At 49.4% G+C, this 6,000-nt stretch overlaps 3 long non-coding RNA genes across 8 annotated transcripts in view; 2 read left to right on the top strand and 1 right to left on the bottom strand.

Annotated features, from left to right (window-relative positions):
• Nucleotides 1-2,079: 2,079 nt before the first annotated feature.
• LOC134810048 (uncharacterized) lies at nt 2,080-3,533 on the top strand. The gene is made up of 3 exons (XR_010157134.1): nt 2,080-2,192; nt 2,892-3,070; nt 3,323-3,533. It is a non-coding gene; the product is annotated as an uncharacterized LOC134810048 (long non-coding RNA).
• Nucleotides 3,232-5,199, bottom strand: LOC104006328 (uncharacterized). 2 transcript variants are annotated; one of them, XR_680002.5, is made up of 2 exons: nt 4,410-5,199; nt 3,232-4,018 (listed from the first exon to the last, which is right to left on the bottom strand). It is a non-coding gene; the product is annotated as an uncharacterized LOC104006328 (long non-coding RNA). The 2 variants fall into 2 exon arrangements; XR_010157130.1 differs by having other exon boundaries at nt 4,701-5,199.
• Nucleotides 4,979-6,000, top strand: part of LOC107974600 (uncharacterized) — a 181,484-nt gene continuing 180,462 nt past the window's right edge. For 4 of the 5 annotated variants that reach the window (XR_008547856.2, XR_001717424.4, XR_010157132.1 and 1 more), the window contains exon 1: nt 5,309-5,632. This is a non-coding gene — a long non-coding RNA (uncharacterized LOC107974600). Of the gene's footprint in view, nt 5,274-5,308; nt 5,633-6,000 lie in introns of those variants that run through there. The other variant, XR_010157133.1, reaches the window with a different exon arrangement.

Raw genomic sequence — 6,000 nt, 5'->3', positions numbered from 1 at the left:
AGTTGTTTTGCTGATTGGAAGAACTATTTGAGAGTAAATCACAGGTGTCATAATCTTTCACTCCTTTGATCTTTAGCATGTATCTCACGAAAAAGAGTATTCTCTCAAATTACCTAAGTGCCTTTATTAGTCTCAGAAAATTCAACATCAATACAAAGCTAATATCTAATACACAATCTATATTCGAGTCTTATGGCATCTTTATGGTAATTTTTTTCACACATGGCATTGAGTTGCCATGTTCTTTAGTCTCCTTTATTCTGTAATGTTCTCTAGCCATTGTTTATTTTTCACCATATTGGTGTTTTTGAAGAGTGCCAGCATTTGTAGACTATTTTTCAATTTGAGTTTATCTGCACCATATAATTCTTTTAAAAGCCAATTCCTATTAAGCATTTCATATAGAATTAAATTTATGGTATAGTATCTGTAGCTGGCATCTCTTGGTACCCAGAAGTACATGTATCAGTTAGTTCTCACACTGCTATAAAAAGCTGCCTGAGACTGTGTAATTTATAAAGAAAAGAGGGTTAATTGACTCATGGTTCCTCATGGCTGGAGAAGCCTCAGGAAACTTACGATTATGGCAGAAGGTGAAGGGGAAGCAAAGACCTCGTTCACATGGCGGCAAGAAAGAGAGAGCGAGGAAGAGCAGAGAAAACTGCCTTATAAAGCCATCACATCTCGTGAGAAGTCACTCACTATCATAAGAACAGCATGGGGTACACCACCCCCATGATTCAATCACCTCCCACCTGGTCCCGCCCTTGACAGGTGGGGATTATGGAGATCACAATTCAGGATAAGATTTGGCTGGGGACACAGAGCCAAACCCTATCAGTGCCTTTAGGTTTAAACGTGGTCCTCTCCGCGCAGGTCCTGTGCTTTGTTCAGCATCCTTTGGTGTCTGTCCTCTCCAGAGAGGGAGATGGGTGCTGCTATTGAAGGCCAGGATACCAGTGCTAACAATCTAGGTGGGGACAAGTCACAGTGGGCTCCCTCCCTGACTCCACTGGAGCGAAGGAGAAGCTGTGGGCCAGTGTCCACTGCAGGAAGATGCAGCCTGGCCCACAGGGAGCTTTGGCAGAGACAGTCCCCGGCATCCTGGCCTCCGTGGTCCCGAGGGCTTTCATGGAGTAGCTGACTTTGCACATGAGTTGGTGGATCCTCCACTGCTTCAATGTTCAGCCACGAAACAAAGCTTCAGATGGAGACCCCAAGGCACAAAGGCACACATCGCTTCCCTGCACGTGGCTTCTCTTTTGCCAGACGCTGTATTGTTCACACTGGTGTGCCCGTTGGTTACTCTAGGTGGGTCGGAGATTTTTCCACATGAACTTGCTCCCAGGAAGAGTGGCACAAGAGTGGCACAAGAAAGGCAAGCCTTAGACCCAGTCCTGCCAAGCACGCACCCATTTCTTGGTAAGGAGGCACAGCACTTCCCTGCATCTGTCCTGAAGCTCAGGAGAAGCCCCATCCTATGTGTCCAGGCAGTCTGTCTAGTACTTAGCAGGACAGGGCTGGCACAAAATGCCCTGAGGCAGAATGCAGGGCCCTCCAAGCAACCGGGGAGACCCAGGGCCATGAGGGTTTCAGAGCCCGAATGCAGTGTTGGACACATTAAGTGCACAGATTGCTGGGTTCTCATGCCTCATGTGAGTTAGGGGGCTCTGGAAGTCTAGACCAGTCCTGACAATTATGTTAGATAATTCAGCAGTAAATAACAAGGAGTTAAATTGCATCATCCTAGCTGTCAGGAGAGAGGCGGTCAGTGAAGGCTGAGGATTTGGGGAAAACCGCTTCTTCCCAGACCTGCGTCTCTTCCAGGGTGCTGACCCTGCAGGCTATATTCTGACCCACTCCTGCTGTGGCTCTCACCAGCCTCGCTCTTCCTGCTTTTCTCTTGTTCTGCCTTTCTGTGCTTCACCCACTGGTCGGGGATTTGTGGAAGCACCTTTCTAGAACCACAGAACAATGGTTCTTTGTTCTTTCTAGAAGAAAGGTTCTAGAAATGGTTAAGTGTTCTTCCTAGAACACAGATCTTTCTAGAACAATGGTGCTCACAGGGCCGGAGTTCTGAGCCCTACACGAGGCCATTTTGCCCAGCACCTATGAATTAGCACTGGGAAAACCAACTACACATCTGTGGATGCAACCCTGTACATCCTGGTCCAAAAAAGATGATTAAAAAGGTTTTTTTTTTTTTCCCAATAAAATCTTATTAGGGAATCTAAATAAATCTAATTAGAGAACAAAAGAGAATAAAATCTGATTAGGGGATAAAAGAGAATAACCCATTTGGAGATTTTTAAAAAGTAGTGATAAAAGAAAAACTTCAGCCAAATTAAATTTAAAGGTGTTTAAGTGAGTAAGGAACAATTCATGAATCAGGCAGCATTTTGAGTCAGGGTTGGCTCAGAGACTCCAGTGCAGCCGTGTGGTGGAAGATTTATGGACAGAAAAGGGAATCGAAGTATAGAAACAGCTAGATTGGTTACAACTTGGTGTTGGCCTTATTAGAACAAGGTTCAAAGAGTTGGCTACATTTGATTGGCCAAATTCAGTGTATGGGCTACGGTCTGTTTACACAGTTATAATGTACCAAAAAACCTTTAGGCGAAATTGAAAATATGTAAGAAGGCAGCTTTAAGCTAAACTTGATTTGACAGTAGTGAGAAGAAAATTATCAGAAGTAAAAATTGCTATCCTGGCCAACAAGAGTGAAACTCCGTCTCAAAAAAAAAAAAAAATTGCCCAACAATTTTTTTTTTAAGATATTAAACTGGTTTGGATAAAACCCTTTTCAACACTGGCTGCTCCGCCCCCTCTCCTCCCGCCATCTGAATAAGGTCTTGACTAAATTCCCTGACTGCTTTTCGCCTTTATTACAGAGGCTGGGAAGTGGCCTTTTCATTTGGTACCGTTTTTTGGACCACAGAGTCTTTCTCAGCTCATCAGTGCCCCCTGGTGGTATGCAGGGCGAGGGGACAATAACGAGTCCCATTCTTCACCGGCTGGTGACTGAAGGACATTTTCTCAGAAGCCCTGCACCTCCTCCCCTGTGACTCAGGTACACCTTTAATATTTTCTTGATGACGACATTTATTGATAGATTGTACTAAGTTAACAGCATCAAGCTCAAAAGAAGCACAGTTAAAAACCAAAGCCATTTCCCCACCCTCTTAGGGTCCATTTATTGAGGCCCTAATATGTGTTAGAGACTTTCCTGGATTTACTTTTCTGATTTTTATTACATTATATTTTCAATTGTGTGGAATGGACTACATAAGATACAAATTGTATTTGTATCTATTCAAAGCAGGCACTGTGAATAAAAGGTGCTTCCAGGAATTCCCGGTAGAAGACGGAGTGCAGAACGGGAGAGCCAGGGCAAAGCAGGAGGAGCGCAGCCCTGGCAGGAACAGGTCAGCATGCAGTTTGGATCAATAGGGAAACACCACGTCTCTTCGTGTGCACAGGCTTCTAAACTTCATGGGATTGTTTTCAGCATCACATGAGACCCTGAGTAAAAGGCTCACTGAGCCTGGGGTATCGTGAACGCCGCACACATGGTTGTTATTATTCACTTGGCAATGCCCTGGTCTTCCTGTTCCCAGCACTTCCGCAGTGGCATGGAAAGGAGAGCATAGGAAGCCTCTTTCCAACCGGCTGGGGGCTCCGTTGTGGCCTCCGCCACCCTAGGGCCAGGCTCCCAGTGTTCCAGCTTTTTGATGTCCCGGCTATTTCAATTATACCCACTCATGCAGGGAGTCCCATAAGTACCCAGGTACATTAATTTTCTTCAAAGTGCATCTGCAATGCATGGTTGGCTGACACGCTGACAGCCCCATCGCCAGCCAGGAGCCGTGGCAGAAGCAGCCCCACAGTCAGACCCGTGAGGTTAGGCTGGGAGTTGCTTGGACGCTCACTAGTGCTTCACCATGAGATTCTTCCCTGGAACAACGGGTGTGTGTTCTTGGCTGAACTCGGGTCCATTAGACGTTGACTTCACATTGACCTAAGAAGTTAAAGGAAAAGGGTCTCTGGCTGACGGGGGCGGGAGGGGGTGGGGTGGTGGGAACCGGCCACGCCGGGAAAGGTGCAGTAGGCGCACACAATTGACTGAAGAGGACAGCTGAGACTTATACGGAGGATTCCACCTACGTCTCCAGCCAGCCTTACGGTTCTCCCACTGCTGCTCAACACTAAGAGAGCGGGTGCGGGCGGCTGAGCTCTGCCCACATCCCACCTCTCACGCAGCCGCGGAGTGGACTCGGCCTGGGAACCCTTGTAATCCAATTGCGGGAGGAGGTGCCAGGAATGACCCCTCCACCGTGGGCTGTGGGCGTGGTGGGAGGATCATTTCACCCCAGGACAAGGGTGAGCCCTTAGGAAGCTGGAATAGATACTTCGAAGCCCGAGATGACCACTGTCCACGGCAGCCTCAGTCCCCTTCTCCCAGAACATCATTTAGCTGTTGAGCTAAATCATCCACTTGGCCCCTTACAGCGTCGACCTCGTCACAATGAAGTAGATGAGGCCACAGAAGCCTTTGTTATCTCCACGAGCAGCTGGAGCCCGGCTTTGGCTGAGCCCTGGCAATGCCTGCTACACCCCAGACCAAGGTGATACGTGGGTGGCTGCTGCGATCGGAATGTTTACACCCCCCCACCGCCATATTCATCTGTTGAAATCCTCACCCGCAAGGTGATGGGGCTAGGAGGCAGGACCTCCGGAAGGTGAAAAGGTCATGAGGGCAGAACCCTCGTACGCGGAAGGTCATGAGGGCGTAACCCTCGTACGCGGAAGGTCATGAGGGCGTAACCCTCGTACGCGGAAGGTCATGAGGACCTGACCCTCGTACGCGGAAGGTCATGAGGACGGGACCCTGGTACGCGGAAGGCCATGAGGGCGGGACCCTGGTACGCGGAAGGCCATGAGGGCGGGACCCTGGTACGCGGAAGGCCATGAGGGCGGATGAGGGCGGGACCCTCGTACGCGGAAGTTCATGAGGGCGGGACCCTCGTACGCGGAAGTTCATGAGGGCGGGACCCTCGTACGCGGAAGTTCATGAGGCCGGGACCCTCGTACGCGGAAGGTCATGAGGGCCTGACCCTCGTACGCGGAAGGCCATGAGGGCGGGACCCTGGTACGCGGAAGGCCATGAGGGCGGGACCCTCGTACGCGGAAGTTCATGAGGGCGGGACCCTCGTACGCGGAAGTTCATGAGGGCGGGACCCTCGTACGCGGAAGGCCATGAGGGCGGGACCCTGGTACGCGGAAGGCCATGAGGGCGGATGAGGGCGGGACCCTCGTACGCGGAAGTTCATGAGGGAGGGACCCTCGTACGCGGAAGTTCATGAGGGCGGGACCCTCGTACGCGGAAGGTCATGAGGGCGGGACCCTCGTACGCGGAAGTTCATGCGGGCGGGACCCTCGTACGTGGAAGGTCATGAGGGCGGAACCCTGGTATATGAAATTCGTTCTCTTATTAAAGAGACAAAGAACGCCCTTGTTTTTTCCACCACGTGATGGCGCAGACAGAAGACAACCAGCATCTATGAACCAGGAAGCCCCCACCAGGCACTGAATGTGACCCTGCGTGGATCTTAGACTTGCAGACTCCAGAACTGTGAGCAATGAATTTTGTTGTTTATAAACCACCCAGTTTTTGGTATTTCGTTATGGCAACCGTAATGAACTAAGACAGTAATTTATTTCCCCAAACCTTTCCAGCTAACATGGGCTTTCGAGCGGATTTTCAGAACATTGAACTTGCTGGTTTACTCCCTATTACCCGGGTAGCTACTGACAGCAGGCACAGCATGGAAGCCAGTGCTACCATTTAAGTACGAATAAGCTGATCTCAAGTTTACAGGCCGGGAGTAAAGTGAACCTTAATCAAGTAATCATTCTAGCAGGGTTATAATTACAAACGCAGAATCCACATTCTTCTGAAAGTAGCACAGTTCCACGAGGGATCATGACAGGAATCAGATC

Source organism: Pan troglodytes, chromosome 4 (genome assembly GCF_028858775.2).
Source record: "Pan troglodytes isolate AG18354 chromosome 4, NHGRI_mPanTro3-v2.0_pri, whole genome shotgun sequence".
Lineage (NCBI taxonomy): Eukaryota > Metazoa > Chordata > Mammalia > Primates > Hominidae > Pan > Pan troglodytes.
The sequence above is the reverse complement of the archived record's forward strand: the minus strand, read 5'-3'. Positions and strand labels throughout refer to the sequence as shown.